At 50.4% G+C, this 25136-nt stretch overlaps 1 long non-coding RNA gene and 1 pseudogene across 2 annotated transcripts; one reads left to right on the top strand and one right to left on the bottom strand.

Moving 5' to 3' along the window:
* On the top strand, nucleotides 1–18261 carry LOC145534811 (uncharacterized). The gene is made up of 6 exons (XR_014075006.1): nucleotides 1–295; nucleotides 8075–8190; nucleotides 11231–11381; nucleotides 13959–14251; nucleotides 14560–14616; nucleotides 14777–18261. It is a non-coding gene; the product is annotated as an uncharacterized LOC145534811 (long non-coding RNA).
* On the bottom strand, nucleotides 13555–24839 carry LOC145534810 (sodium- and chloride-dependent glycine transporter 1-like; annotated as a pseudogene). The gene is made up of 7 exons (XR_014075005.1): nucleotides 24717–24839; nucleotides 24006–24276; nucleotides 15270–15405; nucleotides 14929–15063; nucleotides 14741–14850; nucleotides 14108–14336; nucleotides 13555–14018 (listed from the first exon to the last, which is right to left on the bottom strand). The product of XR_014075005.1 is annotated as a sodium- and chloride-dependent glycine transporter 1-like (transcript).
* Nucleotides 24840–25136: the final 297 nt, after the last annotated feature.

Here is a 25136-nt window from a genome sequence, read left to right as displayed (position 1 = left end):
GGAAGCGCCGAAACCAGAGCTTCCGTTCCGGGCGCCAGTTGGGTCTTCACGCTGGGGACCTGCCGATGCCAGGAACTTCCAGCCGGCCTGCCTCCCTATCTGCCCGCCGGCTCGCCGGTCGGGTGCGGGTTCCTGCGTGCCCAAAGGTCCTGGGAAGCCGTGCCAGGGAATCTCGGTGCCCTCGGACCCTTGTCTGCCGCTATCGGCTTTGGGAAGGGGCTACCGCCGCGGTGTTCTCTGGCGGTTGCTCTCCCAGGAAGAATCCGCGCCATCCCCATCCCAACCGTCAATCCAGGTGCGCTTAGGGCAGTCCCAGTGGGCCGCAGGTGAGGGTAGGAGCCTAGCAGCCAGGGGCGTTCACCCCTAGCCAGTGCCCGCATCACGCAGGGGAGGGGAGGGGCCTAGCAGGCCGCGGTTCCCACCCCCAGCCGGTGCCCCGCACCCTGCAGACAAGGCCTGCGGGAGTGGACTGCGAGGATGGGCCCGGACGGGAGGGGGGCTTTCCCGGAGGGCCGGAGGGGCCTTTTCCCACGGTTCAGGGGCCGGCCTCTTCTGGGTGGACCGGCTGCTTCTTAAAGGAGCCACGCCCCCTTTCGGGCCAGTTCTCCGCAGGCCACGCCCCCTCGCTGGTCACTGGGGAAGGAGCCGCGTCCCCATCTCTCTGACAGCTCTCATAAGGCCTAGGTCTGTTTCTTCGCTGAAACAAGCTTGATGCTGCAGCTGGAAGAAGACAAAGGTTGTTGGGCCGAAGAGTGGAGAAGGAGAGAAGGGCCTGAGAGGTTAAAGAACCCCAAAGTGAGGGAATATCAGAAGATTGGAGGGTAGTGGGTGAGGGGGACTGGTTCTAGGAAGGGACTAATGGGCCCAAGTGATTCCGAGCACCACAAGAAAATGCCCCCTTAACTCGGCCTACACTGTGACTGAGGCTCAGTGCCCAGCTCTGAGGATCCAGAAGAATCACACCTCTGCCCTGGAATCTCTCCAGCTGGTGGGGAAGGCAGATTTGAACACAAGTAACCATGCTCCAATGGCTGCGTGTGAGGAACGTGTTGATCAGATGTACACTGGGTGTAACCAGGGGCACAGTGGAAAGACTGACAGCAAATGGAAGAGAAAGGAAGGCTTCTTGGTGGTAATGGCTTTGGAACAGGTTTTGAAGATGTTTGGGGTAAATACAGATGGAAATGGGGACAAGGGTGCTCAAGGAAGAGGGAATTGCCTAAGCAACGGAATGGAAGGCAAGAATCCTCTGGGGATGCTGGATAGTCCCACACGGCCCGCAGGTGGCCATAAGTGGCTGTAGGTAGCTGATTTTGGCTCTAGGCAGAAGTAAGGGCCCTCCCCCACTCCCACAGCCCCTCCATCCTCTTCTATCTTTCTCCTAAACTGTGAGGTTCTTGAAGGAGGGAAAGAACCTTGTCACCTTTCCATCCCCAGTAAAGACTTAAAGGCTTGGCCCAGATGGACCCTTAAAATTGATTGACCTGAAAATCCTGTTTGGAGGAGAGGAAGACTGAGCAATGAGATAGCAAAGATGGATCAGGTCCTATGATTATCCTCTCCCAATTCTCCCTTGGGTGGCTCACAGGCAGCTTGAACCCAGCTCACCCAACCTAGCTCATCCTCTCCCCCACTCCAAATCTGCAGCATCCCCAGCATTTCTGTCTCTGGTCTCTGGGATGGATACTGGCTTCTTCCTATTATACCTTTAGAAACCAGAGACCCCTCCTTATCCCTCACCCCCAAGTCCAATGCATCACCAAGTCCTACCAAACTTACCTTCTATATTTTTCTCAAATCTGTGCACCTCTCCCCACACCGTCATCAACTTCCTGAGCCAAGGCGCCTCATTCCTGGCCTGGCCTAGTCCTAATCAATGTCCTTTCTTCCCCTCTTCCCTCCCTCCAGTCCTTTCTCCATACTAATCTAGGTTGGTGTTTTCAAAATGCACACACCACCAATTGTTCCTCCTCTCAGTTACAACTCTGGTTTAAAGACTTCAGTGACAGTCATTGCCCTCAGGATAAAGATCAAAACAAGGCCCCAACGACCTTGACCCTGCTTTTGCATCCACCTTCATCTTTGGCCACTTTCTCCCTCACTCTCTGAGCCCCAGGCTCCTGGTCTTTTTCTGTATTATTTCATTTGCTTGAATCTCTCTTCCTCTTCTGTGGCTCACTGTTGCCTAATCATCCCCCCTCTGACTCTCAAACATCACTTCCTCAGAAAAGTCCTCTATAACACTCAGACAAGGCCAGGCCCCGCTGGTGTAAACTCTGGTTAAAGAGGATCTTTCACTTTTGCACCCTTTATCCTAGGCTCTAATGATATGCATCTGAGTCACCTGTTTAACTGGTTTCTCTTTCCACCCAGCCTGTAAGCTGCAGGAGGCCAGAGGCTGAAGAGTTCATGGCACTCAGCACAGGTCTGGCCCAGAGCAAGCCCAAAATAAATATTTGTGGAATAAATGAATTGAACTGTGGCCAGCCCTAACTGCCTGCTGAACGATTTAGGCCATATCCTGTTGGCTGTGGAAGACTATTGCAGGGAATCAGGGTTTGGGGGACTTTGGGAAGATTAATGGATTGGAGGGGAGGAGAAAGTGGAGGACCTGTAGAGTCAAAACTTAAGCAGAAACTTCAGAAGGTACAAAGCAAGTATAATTATCCCCATCTTCCAGATTGAGAAAACCAAGGATCAGAGAGGTTAAGTAATTTGCTTGAAGTCACATACCTAGTGAGTTGGCAGAGTCGGCTCTCCTCCCAGGTCAGAGTCCAAGCTCTTCATCACAAACTAACCTGACTCTGACCCTCAAGGCACAGACACCTTGTCAATAGTGGTCCATATGTGGGTGAGGGGCAGGCCTGGTGCCTGGGTAATGTGGATGCCCAACTGCTATCAGAGTGCCTGAACTATCATAGGCTTTCAGGTGGTACTTTTTGAATGGATGGATGGGGCCAGTTAACAGAAACAACAGAGGCAGGAGAAGCAGCAAAGCTTTGCACCCAACTCATTGTCCTGGGAGCAGCTGCCAAGCAGTCTTTTTTCCACTGAGAAAGAGAAGCACCTTGAACACAAGGGCCATGTTTGCATTCCTCAGGGATATCACCCTGTATCACAAGTTCCAGGACAGAGTGTCCTCAGTTTACTCATCTGACCAGAAGGCATGATGTCCAAGCCATGAGGTGGCTGTGCTTCATTACTGTCATCATTGTCATTATTATTTGTTAACCAAAGAGTGACAGCTTTGAAGAGAATAAGTCCAGAGTTTATAGCCTGGAGGGAGGGAGGTGGTGAATGAGAACAAGGGTATGATCACATTCCCTCTTCTCCTGACTGCCCCCAGAAGATCAAAGCCATGGGCAGGGACTTGTCTACATAGGCAGGAAACCTGGCCTGGGTGACTAACCGAAGGGAAACGGTCACAAGTCCCACCCTTGCCTGGCCCTGAGGAGGTTATGCAGCACACCTGGTGGCCAGGGGAAAGGCCAAAGGGAACCTAGGGTGGGGTTTGATTGAGGTCATACCTGAATGGTCTAGTGGTTTTCCCCACTTTCTTCAATTTAAGTCTGAATTTGGCAATAAGGAGTTCATGATCTGAGCCACAGTCAGCTCCCGGTCTTATTTTTGCTGACTGTAAAGAGTTTCTCCATCTCTGGCTGCAAAGAATATAATCAATCTGATTTCGGTGTTGGCCATCTGGTGATGTCCATGTGTAGAGTCTTCTCTTGTGTTGTTGGAAGACGGTGTTTGCTATGACCAGTGTGTTCTCTTGGCAAAACTCTATTAGCCTTTGCCCTGCTTCATTCTGTACTCCAAGGCCAAATTTACCTGTTACTCCAGGTGTTGGACTTCCCTCGTGGCTCAGATGGTAAAGCGTCTGCCTACAATGCAGGAGACCCAGGTTCAATACGTGGGTGGGGAAGGTCTCCTGGAGAAGGAAATGGCAACCCACTCCAATACTCTTGACTGGAAAATCCCACAGATGGAGGAGCCTGGTAGGCTACAATCCATAGGGTCGCAAAGAGTCGGACACGATTGAACGACTTCACTTTCACTTTTTCCAGGTGTTTCATGACTTCTTACTTTTGCATTCCAGTCCCCTATAATGAAAAGGACATATTTTTTCGGTGTTATTTCTAGAAGGTCTTGTAAGTCTTCATAGAACCGTTCAAGTTCAGCTTCTTCAGCATTACTGGTCGGGGCATAGACTTGGATTACCGTGATACTGAATGGTTTGCCTTGGAAATGAACAGAGATCATTCTGTCGTTTTTGAGATTGCATCCAAGTACTGCATTTCGGACTCTTCTGTTGACCATGATGGCTACTCCATTTCTTCTAAGGGATTCCTGCCCACAGTAGTAGATATAATGGTCATCTGAGTTAAATTCACCCATTCCAGTCCATCTTAGTTCGCTGATTCCTAGAATGTCCACGTTCACTCTTGCCATCTCCTGTTTGACCACTTCCAGTTTGCCTTGATTCATGGACCTAACATTCCAGGTTCCTATGCAATATTGCTCTTTACAGCATCAGACCACGCTTCCATCACCAGTCACACCCACAACTGGGTATTGTTTTTGCTTTGGCTCCATCCCTTCATTCTTTCTGGAGTTATTTCTCCACTGCTCTCCAGGAGCATATTGGGCACCTACCGACCTGGGGAGTTCATCTTTCAGTGTCCCATCTTGTTGCCTTTTCAAACTCTTTATAGGGTTCTCAAGGCAAGAATACTGAAGTGGTTTGCCATTCCCTTCTCCAGTGGACCACATTCTGGTTTGTGACATTGTACAGGAGACAGGGATTGAGACCATCCCCAAGAAAAAGAAATGAAAAAAAGCAAAATGGCTGTCTGAGGAGGCCTTACAAATAGCTGGGAAAAGAAGAGAAGCTAAAAGCAAAGGAGAAAAGGAAAGATAAACCCATTTGAATGCAGAGTTCCAAAGGATAGCAAGGAGCGATAAGGAAGCCTTCCTCAGCGATCAAAAGAAATAGAGGAAAACAGTATAATGGGAAAGATTTGAGATGTCTTCAAGATAATTAGAGATAGAGATACCAAGGGAACATTTCATGCAAAGATGGGCTCAATAAAGGACAGAAATGATATGGACCTAACACAAGCAGAAGATATTAAGAAGAGGTGGCAAGAATACACAGAAGAAATGTACAAAAAATATCTTCATGACCAAGATAATCACGATGATGTGATCACTCACCTAGAGCCAGACATCCTGGAATGTGAAGTCAAGTGGGGCCTAGGAAGCATCACTACGAACAAAGCTAGTGGAGGTCATGGAATTCCAGTTGAGCTATTTCAAATCCTAAAAGATGATGCTGTGAAAGTGCTGCACTCAATATGCCAGAAATTTGGAAAACTCAGCAGTGGCCACAGGACTGGGAAAGGTCAGTTTTCGTTCCAATCCCAAAGAAAGGTAATGCCAAAGAATGCTCAAACTACTACATAATTGCACTCATCTCACACGCTAGTAAAGTAATGCTCAAAATTCTCCAAGCCAGGCTTCAGCAATACGTGAACCGTGAACTTCCAGATGTTCAAGGTGGTTTTAGAAAAGGCAGAGGAACCAGACATCAAATTGCCAACATCCGCTGGATCATCAAAAAAACAAGAGAGTTCCAGAAAAACATCTATTTCTGATTTATTGACTATGCCAAAGCCTTTGACCATGCGAATTGCAATAAACTGTGGAAAATTCTGAAAGAGATGGGAATCCCAGACCATCTGACCTGCCTCTTGAGAAACCTGTATGGAGGTCAGGAAGCAACAGTTAGAACTGGAGATGGAACAACAGACTGATTCCAAATAGCTAAAGGAGTATGTCAAGGCTGTATATTTTCACCCTGCTTATTTAAGTTATATGCAGAGTACATCATGAGAAATGCTGGGCGTTTCTCCAGCACAAGCTGGAATCAAGATTGCCAGGAGAAATATCAATAACCTCAGATATGCAGATGACACCACCCTTATGGCAGAAAGCAAAGAGGAACTAAAGACCTTCTTGATGAAGGTGACAGAGGTGAGTGAGAAAGTTGGCTTAAAACACAGCGTTCAGAAAACTAAGATCATGGCATCTGTCTGGTCCCAACACTTCATGGCAAATAGATGGGGAACAGCAGCAACAGTGACAGACTTTATTTTGGGGGGCTCCAAAATCACTGCAGACGGTGACCGCAGTCATGAAATTAAAAGACGCTTGCTTGCTCCTTGAAAGGAAATTTATGACCAACCTAGACAGCATATTAAAAAGCAGAGACATTACTTTGCTAACAAAGGTCCATCTAGTCAAGGCGATGGTTTTTCCAGTAGTCATGTATGGATGTGAGAGTTGGACTATAAAGAAAGCTGAGTGCTGAAGAATTGATGCTTTTGGAGAAGACTTATGAGAGTCCCTTTGACTGCAAGGATATTCAACCAGTCCATCCTAAAGGAAATCAGCCCTGAATATTCATTGGAAGGACTGATATTGAAGCTGAAACTCCAATACTTTGGCCACCTGATGCAAAGAGCTGACTCATTTGAAAAAGATCCTGATGCTGGGAAAGATTGAAGGCAGGAGGTGAAGGGGACAACAGAGGATGAGATGGTTGGATGTTATCACCGACTCAATGGACATGAGTTTGGATAAACTCCAGGAGTTGGTGATGGACAGGGAGGCCTGGCATGCTGCAGTTAATGGGGTGGCAAAGAGCCGGACAGGACTAAGTGACTGAACTGAACTGAACCTAGGGTGGATTTGCAGAGGCAAAGAAAAGCTGTTCCGTCCTCTTTTCTAGCTTTCCAATGACTTCCTGGGTCTGTGAACTCTTGAGGTGGCTGTCAGGGAGGCCGAGTGACACAGAATAGCCTTTGAAGTAGAGTCTACTCCCTGAGAGTACCCAGAGAAGACCCCAGTCCTTCCTGTTACCAGGTCCTATGAAGGGTGAACATCCTTGTCCATCTGACCATGGGTTTTCCTCCCATGAGAGTGTTCTTTGTGGCTCTCGAAGGTTGATTCCGTTCCTGTGGCATGATTCCATTCCTGTGGCGTGTCAAAAAGTACCTTGTCTTCCATCTGCATCTGTCAAACATCAAATCTTCAGACGCCAGCAGATGCATGGCCGTGCCTCCTGTCAGTCCGTTTGCTCCCCACCCCCCACTGTCAGCCCCACTTAACTGTGAAAGATCTCTGCAGCTGACCTGGCTCCTGATTCCACGGCCTTGGTGTTATCCATTTCTCTTCAACTCAATTCCAGCAACACTTTCTGCAAGCAGAACTGGGCCCAGAAGGGTCAATAAAACACATCCAATCCCTCAGGGAACTGCCTAGCCCACAGTTGACAGACATAAGCAAATATGTCTAGAGTGAGTTTATAAGAACACTGGCAGCACAAAACACAAAAGAGGAAGCAATCTGTTCATTCTGGAGTGGAGTGGGGGCCGTGTCAGGAAAAGCAACAGAGGAGAGGTGACACTGAAGCAGGGTCCCAAAGGGTTTGTAGAATTTCACCTGGGGAGCAGGAGGGAAGGTGTTCGGCAGGGGCCGTTCTGAGCAAGGGCACGGAGGCGTGCCTGCATATGTGGTGTTTGCTGTGCCCAGAGCTTCTGGTCCAAGTTAGTGATGTAACTACTGATGCTTGGAGCCCAGGCTGAGCAGCATCAGGATAGGGAAGGCCCATTCTGACCGTCTGGCTGGGGCAAAGTGGGGGAGCATGTGCTCATCCAAGCTGACTCCCTTTCAGGGGAAAGGTTGAGGCCATTCACACAGACGATGAAGGAATTGGACCCTGTCCCAGTTCTGTGTTCATTTTTTTTTTTATATAGAATTGGGCGTCTGGAGAGTCAAAAATAAACCTTTGCCCATTGGGACAGGAAGCCTGGAGACCAAGGGTTTCAGGGGTAAGGTTTGGAGAAGAGTGAGGTAGGAACTGGATTGAGGGTCATCCAGAAAGGAACAGGATGGGAGGGAAGAGCGGCAGGTTGTCTGGGCCTTGCACTACCTGTTCTGGAGAGCCACACACGTCCTGCTCTGCCTTTCCCGTGCCAAATCCTCACCTCATTCTCTGCTGTCTCCACAGCTCTGGAAGCCTGTACTCTGAAAGGTGCTAGAAACAAAGCCTGCGAGTGTGATCCGGGACTCCAGAGCCCCTAACCCACCACCACCATGGCAGGAAAAGGTGCCAAAGGGATGCTGGTGAGTACAGGAACCAGACTGCAGCGAGGGGGTGGGGGTCATGAGCACCATCCATCCCTTCTGGGGCCTGCTGTCAGCTGCTGGCCCCGACAGGAGGGCTTAGGAGGCTCCACGGGACCCCAAGTCTGGCACTGCCAGGACTCCTGAGTGCTAGGACTATTGCAGGCACCTAGCAGGTTAGATACTGCCATGGTTCAGAGCCCACAGCAGGCAGATTCTGCTACAGAGCCCGAAAGTCATGCTGGGAGGCAGGAAGCACACTCCCTACTCTCATCACAAGATACCCTGGAGATCAGGCTGTAGTCCATCCTTCCGGGAGGGCTGTCCTGTGGCTGACACCCCGGCACCCTCATCCTGTGCTCTGCCTGCTGTGGGGATCATTCAGTAGGGGCTGATCAAGGAGTCCTCAGAGACTGATTTTTCTCTTCTTCCACTCGAAAAATAGCATAGAACATTTCATATTGAATCCTCTTGTGAGGTCTTTCAGGAAACATCCCTCTCCCCTTTCCCCAAGTCACCGCTCTTCACTGCCCACTGCCTCAGAGCACAGGAGAGGTGGTGCGAAGCAGAGGGGAAGAGCAGAGCCAGCTCATGGATGGATGGCTCATGGATGGTCGGAGCAGGCCAGCTCTGGAATCAGAAGCCAGGAAAATACCCCAAGGGCAGTTGCTGTCTTCCTTCTCTGGGGATATTGCCTCAAGAACCAGTGAGACTGGGCAGCTGACCGGGAGGAAGCCAGTGGCTAAGCATGGACCTTCCCTTGGCTCCTCCCTTCCCCACGTGGATTCTCCTGTTGCTGTCTCATTCAGTGAAAGACTGATTGACTTAGGGTCTCTTACTGAGCCCTCCCCAAACAATCCCTGTCTCTCACCAGGGATTTCTGGGACTCCGAAGTCCTCAGTCCAGAGAAATGCTGTTGGGGAGGGAACCAAACAGTTGTGCTCCAGGCTCAAGACCCTCTCTCTTGCCTGGTCCTTAACTTCCAGCATCCAGCCCCTCAGGCTCGCTCTGGTCTGGCCCACTCCTGATTGGAACAAGTCTGAATGAATTAGGCTTCTCAAAGTATTCCTGAGCCAGCCTGAGCTCTTGAGTGCTCAGATGTGGGCAGAGACGGAGGTCTCAAGACCTGCATACTTGCTAGGGGAGTAGATGCCATGATAGGATCAAGACTGGCTTTCTTCTTGCCAGAAGTGTTGGAATTGCCATGGGCCTGTAGCAGAAAGTGGAGTGCAGCTCTGCCCCTCCCTCCATGGAGATTCTGAGTGCCATGAAACTTAAGAAACTCTCTGAGTACTCATTGGCTGCTCTGCTTTCTCTGGAGTGACCCTGAAAGGACTGGGGCAGGCAGGCAGGGGTGATGTGGGACCCACATGGGCAGCACAGAGAGCCTGAATCCCAAGGCCCTAGAACCCCTGCCGGGGTTGAGCTTCCCAGACCCCAGGCTCTGAAGACTATCCCGTCTGTGGAAGGGAATGCCGCCTTGGGACGCCTGTTCCCAGCACCAGGATATGCCTAAAGATAGCCAGAGCGTAGTTTCCTTCGTGCCCTTTGACCTTTGACATCTGCCCCCTGCCGCTGCATCTGAGGCTCCATTACAGGTCCCCTGGGCACCCCCAGTGGTTGCTCGAGATTCTATTCCTGCTTCTTTCTCAGTTTTGCTTATGACCCTGGACTACACTAGTCTCAGGACTTAGTTGGAACCAGTGCTGCCTCCATGTAGCACTTGTCTCTGAGGAGCGTCATCCCTCTTAGCTAACCTGGGCAGCTGTACCTGGACTTCATTAGCTGCCCGTGGTCCCCTAAGGGCAGATCATGAAGGATGTTCCTTCTCTAGAGGCCACGGTGGGGCAGAACATAGGGAGCTGAGGGCCATGCGTGTAAACCAGGGGCACTTGGACCCTCCCAGTTCTGTGACTCCTGTTGCCAATTGTGTCCTGGTATGCGGGAGTAAGCAGCTGGCCCTGGCCACGAGGTCCTCACTTCCATCCCCCTTTGCCCCAGGCTTGGGTGTGAAGACATGGGCCCCCTGGGTCTCCTCAGTGTCTACCATGTGTCATCCTTGGAGCCTCTGCTGGGCTCTCCATGCGGCAGGTGCCCCATGGAGGGCAAGCCACTTCCCAGCACGTGCCCAGGTCCACATGCCTGCCACATATGTTCCTCCCCGCCACTCCCAGCCTAGACGGTCTCTGCCAGGCCAGCTCAGCTGCCTCCCTCATGCCTAAGCAGCTCCTCGGACAGGGCCATGCAGGAACCCAGCTGGCTAGGGTGCTTCCAAGCCTGGGAGCAGCTGGGATAGTTGGCGGCACCAGAGATGGAGGTGGGGGTGGTTCCTTTCATGGGGACCTAGTGCCTCTATTTATACATATGTAGAGCTGAGTCACCAGGGGCTCAGAGGACAGGGAGCTGGTAGAGAGGAACCCAGGACAGGAGAGCCCCACTGGGTCAGCTTTAATCCAATGGTTTCACAGAAAGTCCAACTCAGTCCCCTTCCCTGCGGGCATGGAGGAGCTCCTGGTCTCGGACTGACACTTCTACAGCCACCTGTGGTAGGGGTCAGCCCATGAGGGCTGCAGAGGCCCAGGAAACACGTGTTGATCCTGGGAGCTTGGTAGGATCTGGGTTTTGGAGTACGAGGAACAGAATACCAGACAGATACAAAGAGAAGCGCTTTGCAGGAAGAGGGATAACTACACGCAGATATGAGTGGAAGGAAAGACTTCATCCAGTGGCCAGTTATCCCTCAGGCTGGGATAGCCAGGCTGCGAGGACTGGGTTAGAGAGGGCTAGGGGCTGAGTGAGATAAATGAGCAGCAGCGTGTTCATCAGTGAATGGTAGCAACTTACGTCTCACATATCCTTATGAAGAGGGTGATGTTCCCATTTTGCAGGTGAGGATACTAAAGCTCAAAAAGGATGATTGACTTTCCCAGACTCTCACACAGTAAAGGGTAGCAGGACCCATGTGCAATCCCAGGCTCCAGATCTCCTCCTATTAGTACCATCTTGTGTTGTCTTTGTGTGAAAGCAACAAATTGTCTAGGAGAAATGGCGTTTGTGTCCTGAAGGCCTGGGGTGAAGCAGCATGGGAGAGTGAAGTTGGCTTCATCTGCCAGCAGCTGTCACCGGGACCTCAGCATCATCAAGGACCATCTAAACGTGTCTCACATTGACAAGGTTGCTGGACACCTGCGGTGAGGCCCCCAAGTGTGTGAAGTGGGGGTGGAGACAGGGAGGGTGGGACTGCGGATGGACCCTGATATACCACCCCTCACCTGGAGGAGGGTGTTCCCATCTGTTCTCCTTAGGTGGAACAGGGCATAGAATGGAATGCACCCGACAAGGACAGAATCATAAGGAAGCCAATGGCCTCGGCCCAGCTTGGGTAACTGTACTGATTGTAGGTGATGGATCCTGGTACTCGATCACCAGGAAGAGAAGAATCAACTGCAAAGAGTGGGGATTGGGAGTGGGCATGAGTCCTGCCCAGCCTCATGCAGGCCTTAGGCCTCCTATCAGCACTGTTCCCCTCCCTCTCCATTTTCCCAGACTAGAAAGAGACAATTCAGGGAGGGCAGGGGTGACATCAACCTTTGGGTAGCAGAAGAAGCTGATGGCACCAGGGGTCCGGGGTATGATGGGCAGGTGGGCACTGTGGAAGGGTAGGGGCCTGGCTTCTGGATAATCCTGAAGCAGGCAAGAAACTGTTCAGCTGCTGTGGCCTTTGGAAGTCAGTTATACTCAAAGATTTGCAGTGGTCCCCACCGCCTGCTGAATTAAGGCCAAATCCGTGTCCTTTAAGGCTTCAATGGCATTTCCCATCTACTAAGCATTTTTTGAATGTTTCCTCCAGACCTGGGAGCTCCTGAGATTGCATGAACTCTAGGTCTCCAGTGCCCAGCATAGCGTCTGGCACAATCTCATGTGCTGATCTGAACTGATTGACACAGGGAGGTGGGAGCAATGGGGGAAGGAAAGGGAGAAGTCCTGTCAGTCTATGGCTGCAGAGACGGCGATGGACAGCCGAGGGGAGGCTCCGAAGCCCAGAAACTGTGTCAGGCTGGGAGTGCTCTCAGAAACCGCTTTGGAAAGAGCCAAGGGACACCAGAGGTAAAGCCTAGGGTTGCAGCAAGAAAAATACTGCAGGAAGCAGAAAGATGGGCAGGTGGTTCATGGGCCACTTGGAGGGCCTGGGACAATGGGTGCTGCTTGTCAGGAGGCCTCAGCATACACTTCCCAAGCCGTCAGCCACATCCTGGAGCTCAGGCCCCTCCAGCCTTTTTAGTGACTAAATTTTAGAAGTCAAGACCCACATCCAGGGGATGCTGCACTTAGAGGAGCTTATAACAAGTTTCCTGAATGGAACTAGAGCCTGATTTCACGTGCAGACAAATTCTTTATTTGAGCTGACAGAAGGATGGAGTTTGTAGACTAAAAAAAAACAGATCTTTTCAGCACTATGAAGAAGTAAAGCCTCCAAAAGAAAACTAACAGCCTGGAAGCACGTGGTCCACAGAACCTGGCATCCTCACCCTAAGATGATTCCAGCCTGGCTTTCTGAGCACAGAGAGGATGCTGCAGGCTTTGCCTCAGTTTCCTGGAGACACCGGGCCCAGGTTGCCTCCTGCCTCCTGCCTGGGTGGTGCTCTGGGTCTCCCCACAGGGTGGCAGCTTCCTGGGAGCCCTGGAGGATGAGCTCCCCCAGGGAAGGTCCTGAGCCAAAGCCACAACCCCCGAGGGCACAGTGCTTGGTGGTGGCGTCTACCCTCCCCCGCCTCCCACCGCTTACAGGACACTTCCTCTCCTCCTGTTTCAAAGCTGGACCAGTGGCCAGAGCTGGTGCCTGTGCCAGGCTTGGGAAGATCCCACACCCCATGTGATGGAGTCCTCAGCCCCTCAGGGGCCTTTTTCTTTTCTCAGAAACATGAGCCAATGTGGAAATCTGGTGCTGACCTCTCTGTGGCACAGAGGAGCTGGCATGACAGGGAGCATGACTCCAGACACTGCCCTGATCATCAGGCTGACCCCTCTGTCACTCAGAGACGGCCCTGCCTCTTTTCTGTGGAGGGACCATTACACTAGCAAATCCCCCCCCCCAGCCCCTACCCCCATCCCCACCCCCAACTTCTCACCCTGATCATAAAGGAACAAAATCAGAAGGTTTGTAGTCACAGACCACTCCTCCTCCTAAACTTGTTTCTAGTGCAGCATGGGCCCAGCACGAACGCTCCAGATCAGACCACCTGCTTTGCATGAGGGCTCTGACTCTTGGAAGCTATATAACCTTGGGTCAAGTACTTAACATCTCAGAGCCTCAGTTTCCTCATCTGTAAAGTGGGGATAATAATGAAACCATGGCGAGTTGTCTCATGAGACTTAGTATATTGTTCCTGGTCATGGTGGGCTTTCCCTCCATCATTTCCACTCCCTGCTGGGGGGTCTGTCTTCCAGGTGTTGAATACTGGTGGAAACCCAGAACTCCCGTAAATGTACATAATGGACACACACATGATAGAGGAGATGATGACCAAGGAGTAGCTGGCCACATATTTGTCCATCAGCAGCAGCCAGTAGATGCCTGTCTACGGGCCAGTGGGTAGCTGAGTTGGGGGTGCCTGAGGCTACGCTCCCCTTCTCTCTGCTGTCTTCCCGCCATACCCTGGCAACTCCAGCCCAGCCTTCCCCTTGGTTCTTACCTGGCTGGTGAGGGGTATGCCCAGAAGGAAGCCAGCCACAGCCACACCCAAGGTCACATAAATCTTTCTCTGCAGGATCCACTCATTCCCTACCTCATCCACAGTGGCTGTGACCAGCGTCTCTAGGAGGCAAAACTGCAGGATACGGCCATCAGAGCAGGGGCCTACACTTGGCCCTGCCTCCTCCCACCCCAAGCCACAGGCCCGAGTCCTGCGCCTCGTACCTGAGTGCCCAGCCCCATCAAGATGAGCATGAAGAAGAGCATGGACCAGAATGGGGCAATGGGCAGCAGTGTGAGGGCCTCTGGGTATGCCACGAAGGCCAGGCCCGGGCTGTGGTCTGCCATGTTGGACACATCCACGCCCAGGTGATTGGCCATGACGCCCAGGATGGAGAAGATGACAAAGTTGGCATAGACACTGGTGGCACAGTTAGTCATGCTGATGATGACACTGTGTCTAATGGGGAGGGAAACATGTGGTCAGTACACGCAGCTTAGTTCCTCCTGCCCAATTTGGGCCAGCAGACTTGGAGACAGGGAAAGTTCTAGGAACAAAAGGACCCCCAATCTCCTCTCTTGTCTGTTCTTGGCCTCTTTAAGTGGGTGTGAGGCTCTTGAGTCCTTACAGACCCCTAGGGCATCACTAACGTCACCCCTTCTCTCTTTTGCCTAAGTGTTCTCTGTTCTGCAGTGACTGGAACCAGACCCGGCATTGCCAAGATCTGAAGGCTGTGAGTGGAAGGGAGGGTGCTGGTGGGCCAGAAGGCTGCACTGGATCTGGTGGGTCTGGGGGAAGCAGGGTCAGGCTGAAGAAAGGGCAGGAACAGGGGGCAGCCCCAGCGCTGGCAGAGAGACTCTCAACGGTAACAGTTGTTGTGGAACTTGTTGTAGGAAGCCATGGTGATGAGACAACCCCACGCACAGCCCAGCGAGTAGAAGATCTGGGAGGCGGCGTCCCCTCATACCTGAAGGAGTTGTGGTCAGAGGCTGGCGCCTCTCTGCCCCTCCTCGTCCCTCCAGGTCACCTTCCACCCACAGCCCACCTTGGCCTCCAGGATCTTGTCCCACTGTGGGGTCAGGTAGTACTTGATGCCTGTGGAGGCTCCTTCCAGGGTCACGTCACGGACGAACAGGATGGTCAGCACCATGTAGGGGAATGTGGCCCTAAAGTACACCACCTGGGGGTGAGAGGGGTCCCACTGGACTCCTTTGGGCTCTTCCCAATCCACCCCCCAACCTGCCCCCTCAACCACCACGGATCCCCTGGTCCCTCTTTCCCTCCGACATGCTTTCATCACTCTCCCACCCACCCCTCCACACACAAAACCCAGGCAGGGGAGGTAGGATATTTCTCGATGGACACAGATCCTGGAGGGAGGGGGACTTTCTTTCCTGAAGACCTGACCCCTTGGCTGAGGCAGATGAAGACGACCACCCAGGAGACAAGGAGACAGCTGAGGAGGTGAAACCACACCTACTCGAAGTTTCTGATGGCATTTGACAGCTTCAGCACATTGAGCCTGGAAGGGGATACTCTGTCACTGAGGGCCAGACGCACCATCCAGCAACACATTCCCAAGGCCAGGGCCCAGCCTTGCAGCTCCCTCCTTTCTCACGGAGTCCCAGCAGCCGGCTTGTCTGAGATGAGAGCCTTGGCGAGGCCCTAGCCTCAGCCTTCCCAGGCCTCTCTGCCGGCTGTCTTTCCCAGGATCCTCGAGGGTGTCTGCAGGCCACACCCCAGGCCTGGGCTAGCTTCCTCAGCCCCTGGGGAGTGGAGGTCTCCCTGTCCCTGCTCAGACCCAGCCCAGGCCTTTCCTTTAGGAAGGCCCTCTCCTCCAGACTGGACGCACCCTATCTGGCGTCACCTCCTCCAGGAAGGTTTCTGTGACACTTTCACCCACACTAGTCCTACAACTCTGATGAACAGAGGGAGGCAGTAGAGTACTCAGAAAAGACAGAGGCTTCCCAGGTGGCGCTAGTGGTAAAGAACCTGCCTGTCAATGCAGGAGACATAAGAGATAGGGGTTTGATCTCTGGGTTGGGAAGATCCCCCAGAGGAGGAAATGGCAACTCACTTCACTATCCTTGCCTGGAGAATCCTATGGACAGAGGAGCATGCAGGGCTATAGTCCATGGGGTCACAAAGAGTTGGACTTGACTAAAGCGACTTAGCACACACACTGGAGCACACAAGCCTAGATTTGAAACTGAATTCCTCTCCTGAGTATGCATGACTCTCTCTGGAGCCCTATACCATGCCAGCTGTGTTTCTTCAATCTACTGGACGTTGATGTGCTAAGCCCTTGCTAGTTGCTGGGCATATTGACCTAAATCAGGTGTTGTGGGCACTGCCAGGAGCGTCTTAACCCCATTTGGAGGAACACACTGGAAGCATTCCTGGAAGAGGGGAGGCTTGAGCCAAAGTTTGAAGAATGCAGAGAAAGTAAGTGAAGAGAAACGAAAGCACATGCCAGGCTGAGGACATGTGTCAGGGTCAGGTCATGACCCAGCAGGACAGGGTCAGGAACTGCCTGGGCATGTTGGTAACTCAGGAAGGCTGGAGGAGAAGGGAAGGTGAATAGATAAGGATGAAGATAGGAAGGAACAAGATCAAGAGAAGTTGTGAAGTCAAGGTGGAGAAGTTTGGATTTTATTCTGAGAGCAGTGAGAAGCTTCTGGAGGGTTTTTAGAAGAGGTCTCTCAGGGCTTCTCCTTGGCTCAAAACCTTGTAGCAACTCCCATCTCTGGCCGTGGAAAAAACAAAGTCCATACAGTGGCTACAAAGCCCTTCATGATCCACTATGTCCTAACTGCCATCTCTCAAATCTCCTCTCCTCCCTTCCCGCCTTACTCACTGCTCCAGCTGCATTGGGTTCCTTGTTGTTCCTTAAATGTGCCAGGCCCACTCCCACCTCAGGGCCTTTACACATGCTCTTCCCTGTCTGACATACTATTTCCCCAGATCTCCACATGTCCACATGGTTGTGAGATCTGTGCAGGCACACAGGTCCCCGTGCTCAGGAGGCCTTGTGCTTGGCTTAATGTCCTGCCATTGCCATCTTGAAATCCTGAAGGCATTTGAACAAGAGGCCCCATCTTTTCATTTTGCACTGGGCCCCACAAATTACACAGTTAGGGTTGTCGACATGGTTGCCTCCCTCCTTCTTTCCTTCAAATCTTTACTTGGGTGTCCTCTTTGCAAAGGGGCCTATTCTGGATACCCGGATTAAACCTGCAACCCCAGCCCCAGCCTGGCACACCTTACCCCATTCTTGGCTGTGGTTTCCTCCAGAGTATGTCTCTTTCTATCAAACTGTACATTTTACTATTCAGTTTGTTATCTGCTTTCTATGAAAGCAAAGGTTTTTGTCTGTTTTGTTCACTCTCGTATCCCTCCAGTGGTTCGCAAAGTGCCTGGCACAGAGCCATGCCCAATAAGCATTTGCTGAATGGATGAATGAATTGACATCATGGAAAATGGGCTGGGAAGTATAAAGGGGAGTATCTGGAGGGGGACTGGCTTAGCTGTTGGAGTTGTCCAGGCCAGAACTGATGAGCAGGAGACAAACTTTGACCCTCAGTCTCCTCATCTTTAAAATGGGCATCATAACTTCAACCTAGGATAATCTGTAGATAAATTTAGAAAAATACAGGCTCCTTTCCCCTCTTTCAGTGAAGACTTCTCAGCATAACTCATAGGCTGTTCTCTACTCTTAGCTATTTTTACTTTTTTTTTGCCAACTCTGTTCTCAAACTCATGAAAACATGTTTAATACCTTGTGATGGGTGGTCACCCTGGCCCCTCATGGGACAATGTGGCCACGTCCGGGATTTGCGTGTTTGGTCAGCCCACCAGCCTGTCAGACTTGCAAGCACCTTAGTAGGCCTCCTCTGCCTCAAATCTTCTCCTTCTTCATATTGTGACCTGCAGAGGGTGCTGACCAACACATCTGTCTTGTGCCAAACTCCTGCCTCTGTGTTGGTACACTCAACAGGCATCAGGGTCAGAAACTTTCCAGGCTCTCAGTCCATAGGGGAACTAAAGATAAAGGGATGAATAAGATCCACCCCCCCCTCCCAGGAGTAGCTCCTGGACCCTTGTGGCTGTGCTTTCCAATTTTTTTTCCCCTTTGGGATATGCAGAAAAAAATACTTTGGGCCCATGGGGCAAATAGACAAGGCCACTCAAAGCTGAAGGCAGCAGAGCTGGAGATTCTGGGCTGCCCAGGCCCGACCGGACTGGCACACTATTTAGGGCACATCGTGTTGGGAGGCTCTGCCTTCCAGAATAGCCACCGGGTCTTACTGCTACAGCTGAGAGGTGATTTACTTTAAGCACCAGCATTCAAAGTAAAGAACCCATTCCTTGCTCAAAAGACTCTCTAAAAACTTTGTCTAGTTACATATGTTAAACTGGTAGTGCTTTTTATTATTTTCTTATTGCAAGGGTTCATCATACAATACAAGGGGAAAAGAAGAAGTAAAACTCTCACTGTTTGCAGATGACATGATCCTCTACATAGGAAACCCTAAAGATTCTACCAGAAAATTACTAGAGCTAATCAATGAATATAATAAAGTTGCAGGATATAAAATTAACACACAGAAATCCCTTGCATTCCTATACACCAATAATGAGAAAACAGAAAGAGAAATTAAGGAAACAATACCATTCACCATTGCAACAAAAAGAATAAAATACTTAGGAATATATCTACCTAAAGAAACAAAAGACTTATATATAGAAAACCATAAAACACCAATGAAAGAAATCAAAGAGGACACAAACAGATGGAGAAATATACCGTGTTCATGGGTTGGAAGAATTAAGATAGTGAAAATGAGTATACTACCCAAAGCAATCTATAGATTCAGTGCAATCCCTATCAAGCTACCAACGGTATTTTTCACAGAACTAGAACAAATCATTTCACAATTTGTATGGAAATATAAAAAACCTTGAATAGCCAAAGCAATCTTGAGAAAGAAGAATGGAACTGGAGGAATCAACCTGCCCGACTTCAGGCTCTACTACAAAGCCACAGTCATCAAGACAGTATGATACTGGCACAAAGATAGAAATATAGATCAATGGAACAAAATAGAAAGCTCAGAGATAAATCCACACACCTATGGACACCTTATCTTCGACAAAGGAGGCAAGAATATACAATGGAGAAAAGACAATCTCTTTAACAAGTGGTGCTGGGAAAACTGGCCAACCACTTGTAAAAGAATGAAACTAGAACACTTTCTAACACCATACACAAAAATAAACTCAAATGGATTAAAGATCTAAACATAAGACCAGAAACTATAAAACTCCTAGAGGAAAACATAGGCAAAACACTCTCCGACATAAATCACAGCAGGATCCTCCATGACCCACCTCCCAAAATATTGGAAATAAAAGCAAAAATAAACAAATGGGACCTAATTAAAATTAAAAGCTTTTGCACAACAAAGGAAACTATAAGCAAGGTGAAAAGACAGCCTTCAGAATGGGAGAAAATAATAGCAAACGAAGCAACAGACAAACAATTAATCTCAAAAATATACAAGTAACTCCTGCAGCTGAATTCCAGAAAAATAAACGACCCAATCAAAAAAATGGGCCAAAGAACTAAACAGACATTTCTCCAAAGAAGACATACAGATGGCTAACAAACATGAAAAGATGCTCAACATCTCTCATTATTAGAGAAATGCAAATCAAAGCCACAATGAGGTACCATTTCACACCAGTCAGAATGGCTGCTATCCAAAAGTCTACAAGCAATAAATGCTGGAGAGGGTGTGGAGAAAAGGGAACCCTCTTACACTGTTGGTGGGAATGCAAACTAGTACAGCCACTATGGAGAACAGTGTGGAGATTCCTTAAAAAACTGGGAATAGAACTGCCATATGACCAAGCAACCCCACTGCTGGGCATACACACCGAGGAAACCAGAATTGAGAGACGCGTGTACCCCAATGTTCATCGCAGCACTGTTTACAATAGCCAGGACATGGAAGCAACCTAGATGTCCATCAGCAGATGAATGGATAAGGAAGTTGTGGTACATATACACAATGGAATATTACTCAGCCATTAAAAACAATACATTTGAGTCAGTTATATTGAGATGGATGAAACTGGAGCCCATTATACACAGTGAAGTAAGCCAGAAAGAAAAACACCAATACAGTATACTAATGCATATATATATGGAATTTGAAAGATAGTAATGATAACCCTATATGCAAGACAGAATAAGAGACACAGATGCATAGAACAGTCTTATGGACTCTGAGGGAGAAGGTGAGGGTGGGACGTTCTGAGAGAATAGCATTGAAACATGTATATTATCATATGTGAAACAGAACACCATTCCAGGTTCGATGCATGAGACAAATGCTCAGGGCTAGGGCAATGGGATGACCCAGAGGGATGGGATGGGGAGGGAGTTGGGAGGGGGTTCAGAATGGGGAACACATGTAAACCCATGGCTGATTCATGTCAATGTATGGCAAAAACCACTACAATATTGTAAAGTAATTAGCCCCCAACTAAGATAAATAAATTTATTTAATAAAAAAATTTAAAAAAAGAGTTTGGAAGGCTAATCTTATGAACTCTAACTTTCTTTTTATGACACCGTATTTAATGTTTGGTTTTGGTTTTGGACCATGTGCTTTTGAGACCAAAGAACTAACTGAAAAACTTTTAGAACCACGCATATTTGCAAGCTGGCTTTCACACAACATCTCTGGACTTATTCTGCATTATTTTTTAATTTCCCCAACCAGATGGTAAACACCTTGAGAACAGGACACTCTTGTCTATTTCACTGCATCTCCAGCAGTGGGTATCACTATGCTTACTGAGCACCCGTCACTGTTCTTAGTGATTTCTGCTACATCTTTATAATAACAATAATAACAAGAATGATGTTGTAACCACCCCCACTTAACTGATGAACAGCTGAGACTTAAAGAGGTTTGGTGACCTCACAAGGCCAAGCTTGTATGTAGCACAGCCAGGATTTGAGTGAGGTCTGTGTGGCTCTAGAGCTGGCATGAAGACTGGAGAGAGGGGTGCTGGGATCCAAGTCCCATTGTGTGTCAGGTGTCTGCTGGGGAGATGAGGGCATGGGCCTGAGCTTAGGGCCTGCCTGGCAGGCATCAGATCAGCTCTCAGAGGGCTGTAAGGTAATGCTGTAAAGACATGGTGAGGGCAGGGAAGGCTGGAGGCCAAAGGGTAGGCAAAAGGCAGATCTGGGCTCAGAAATCTGCCCGAAGAGCTCTTCTCCTTTAAAGGAGTCAATCTTTCTCTTGATTTGCTTTGTTCACTTGTAAAACGGGAATATTTTATAAAACCTGCACACACTATCTAATAGGGTTGCTGTGGGGCTCAAATGAGATTGTGCAGCTTTCCAAAGGGTCACTGGAGACTGTGGACCCAGAACGCCTACAGAGTATCATCAGCCTAATTCATATTAGGCACCAGGTACAGCAGGGCATGCATATCCTGACACATGTATACCCTGACACAGCATTGCGGCCCAGTTCCTTAACATCGGGGAATCAGTCTCTGAATCTGAAATTGGGGGTGATATCATATAATATGCCTAGCACATAGTTCCCTGGTGGCTCGGGGGTAAAGAATCCACCTGCCAATGCAGGAGATTTAGGTTTGATCTCTTGGTTGGGAGGATCCCCTGGAGAAGGAAATGGCAACCCACTCTAGTATTCTTGCCTAGAGAATCCCATCGACAGACGAGCCTGGAGAGCTACAGCCCAAGGGGTTGCAAAAGAGTTGGGCACGACTGAGCAACTTAACAATAAGGACATAGTAGGTACCCAGAAATGGGGGTGCTTGCTCACCTCATCTTGCTGAAGCCAGCTTGGACAACCCTCTCAAAGGTCACTTACCTAGGCTTTCCAGGAGGGGGCAGCATGGAGCCATCCTGAAGGGAAGGAGTCCTGCCTGGGACTGAGGTTCCTTAGGGAAGCCTGGCTCCAGCCCCGGACAAGGAGTGGAGTTCAGCGGGCCATCCCGTGGACCTCCTGACCCATGGCTAGTTTTCTTGGAGGGAAATTCTCCTCTAATTGCACTGGATAAAATCTCCTGAGCTTTGCCAAGCAGTAGCCCCACCCTGGAAGACAGCCCCTGGGGTGATAATTTCTGGAGCATCTCCGGACTTTGTGCTTCTGGAACCTTCCAGAAGGTTCTCCCTAGTCTAGATCAAGTTGCCCAGTCCACACCATGCCCCAAATGTAGCAGAATAACTAAGTGGGCAGAGTCTCTTACTCCCCACTCTGTTCCTGCTCTGAGTACAGTTCTCGGTACCTACTTGGTGCTCAGGAAATGACCCGTCCAATGACTGAACGACTGAATCTGCCCAGAGGTAATTTTGCCCAAACCTCACTGGGAGGCAACGGCTCTATGGTCTCCACCATGAGTCTTGAGGATGGTGACCACATCTTAACTGTCTTTGAACATCTATAGCGCAGCACAGGGCCTTCCCAGGTGGCTCAGTGGTAAAGAATCTGCCTGCTAATGCAGGAGGTGCAGGAAACACTGGTTCAATCCCTGGGTCAGGGAGATCCTCTGGAGTAGGAAATGGCAACCCATACCAGTATTCCTGCCCGGAAAATTCCATGGACAGAGGCACCTGGCAGGCTACAGTCCATGGTGTTGCCAAGAGTCAGACACAATTGAGCACGTATGCAGCAGCAGCAGCCCAGGGACACTGGGCCCTGAGGCTCTGAGTGCTGGCCCTCGGCTTTGAGGATGTGGACCTGCTAGGACTTTGAGTGTCACTGGGACCTCCACTGCTCAGCCCTGACTCTCCATCACAACGTGGAGAAGACCTCGAACCCTCTGACCAGCAGGGGAAGCCCTGTGCCTTTTGATGTCCTGGCCTCCTCTGTCCCAATTCTCTGTCCTACCTGCTCCCAACCCCAGCTCCAGTCTGCCACCTCCTGGCTGCAGTTCATCTGCCCATTTGCCCCAATCCTTCTATACTTCCTTTCTCACTCCTCTGGGAAGTCCTGTTTTTGTTTTTTTTTTTCTATGATTTATTTTTTGACTGTGTCATGCTTGTCATGTGGGATCTTAGTTCCCTGAGGAGGTATTGAACCTGTGCCCCCTGCAGTGGAGGCATTGTAAGCTCAGAGTCTTAGACACTGGACCTTGAGAGAAGTTCATGGGAAGCCTCCTCGATCACCTTCTGTTGCCCTCACCACACACCTGCATATACCTGCACTGAGGCCCCTGCCACAAACAGCATTAACTACCCATCTCCATTCTAGACTGTGACCGTCTCGTGGCATGGTCTCAGGACTGTTCATACCCCATGGGCACACGGGGCCCGGCAGAGTGGATGCCATAAGTGTTTGTGGAATGAATGAATGAGGCCTGCCAACCAGTCCACAAAACCCTCTTCCCATGAGCTCCCCAACAGGATGTGGCAATTTCTTCTAGGATGTCCTGCTGTGCCCTCACACCCACCCAGCTGGGACAAGATGTTTCAAACAGCCCCAGCAACAGCTTCCCTTCAAGCTAGCCCTGGGACTCCGTTCTCTGTCACCACAGAGCTCAGGGGTTCCAGGCTGCCCTTCCCAAACACAACTTGATAATGACAGCTCTGGGCTCAGGAAACTTCCACAGCTCTTCTTTGGTTCTGCTGGGTTAGGTCCACGCTTCATACTTGTAAGCCCTCCAAAAGTCACGTACTCCCTGTAGGCTACCACATGACTGGTGAGTTCCCCACACACCTGTTACTCCTCATCACAACGGCTTTCCCTCAGGCTCATCTGAGACTAAGGGCTTCTGCTCGTGCTCTTCTGCTTACCAGGAAGCCACCACTCTTTGCCTCGACCCTCCTCTTCTGACCTGCCTGACTGTTGGAGCCTCAATGCTGCTGTGTAAGGACTCTCACAAACTCACAAAGCTTGTGAGTCAGCCTCTCCTGAAGTGGGCTGTGAGCTCCTTACATTTCTTCCCACACCTCTGCCCTGCTCCGTTCCTGGCACTGTCCCTAGACTGCAGACTACTGCCCTTTGGCGAAGACGGTGGGCTGAAGATAGGCTCCCAGGGTAACCCCTAGAAGCCCAGGTCCCATAGGGGCCTCACCTATAATACTCCTCGCTGGGGCTTGTCCTCTTGAGGGTCTGGTTGAGTGCCTGAGAGACGTTGCCAGGCAGAGCAGGAGGCTGCAAGCTGTTGGTGATGTTGGGGTTATCCAGCAAGCTCACGTAGTCAGGCGTGTTCCAAGGGTTATTGCAGTAGGTCCAGGGCAGCACGGATGTCATGGACGAGAAGTAGTAGTAGAAGGCGATGCAGACGACCACGTTGTAGTAGATGCTGATGTATGTGGACACCACCATCATGCGGTAGCCCACACCTGGGGGATGGGAGGGGCAGGAGCAGCCTCACACACCTAGCTGAAGGACGTGAAGCTAATTTTGAAGGGCTTAACGGGCAGGCTTTCATGGAGGGCCACAGAAGGGGCAGGTCAAAGCCTTGGCAGGAGCGAGCTGGGAGCTGAGTGGGGAAGGTGGGCGAAGGGCTTTTGTGTATGCATGTGGTAGAAGGAGAGGGTGGAGGTCAAGTAAACAATGGATCCCAGCATGTATCCCTGGCCTTGGCCATTGATGCGGGCCTCGGGTCAACACCCGGATTCCATAGGGGTTGGCAGTCTTTATACAGATGGGTGAGTCAGCACGGCCCCCAGGAGCCTCTGTGTGTGTGTGTGTGTGTGTGTGTGTGTGTGTGTGTGCACGCACGCGCACACACACGCGTGCGTACACACGTGCACGTGTGTGTACCCCATCCAGGCTTCACCTTTGAACATGGGGCTGATCCTCCAGACCACCAGGCAGCCCTACTTGCAAACTGGCCAAAGGAGAGTTCCGTGAAGAAGAGGGGGATCCTGCAGAAGATAAGCATTATGAAGTTGGGGATCATGAAGGCTCCTGGTGGGCAGAGAGAGGGCTATCTCAGGGCCAGATTTGGGGGATCCCACCTTCTTCCTGCTCAGAATCCGACAGCAGAACCTTTGCAATTGGCTGGGCTTCCAAGAGGGTGTGCCATGCCCTGGACTGGAGCCTCAGTCTGAGGCACACTGCTCACGGCCTGTTTTTGAACTTGACAGGGGTTCCCAGGAAATCTGTTCTGAGCTGCACCCAGGTCCTAGAGCTGCCATGTTTGGGTGGGAATTGATGACTTAACCAAGCAATTTCACACACATTAGCTGATGGGGTC

Source organism: Giraffa tippelskirchi, chromosome 14 (assembly GCF_054371585.1).
Source record: "Giraffa tippelskirchi isolate mGirTip1 chromosome 14, T2T-mGirTip1v1.2.pri, whole genome shotgun sequence".
Classification (NCBI taxonomy): Eukaryota; Metazoa; Chordata; class Mammalia; order Artiodactyla; family Giraffidae; genus Giraffa; species Giraffa tippelskirchi.
The sequence above is the reverse complement of the archived record's forward strand: the minus strand, read 5'-3'. Positions and strand labels throughout refer to the sequence as shown.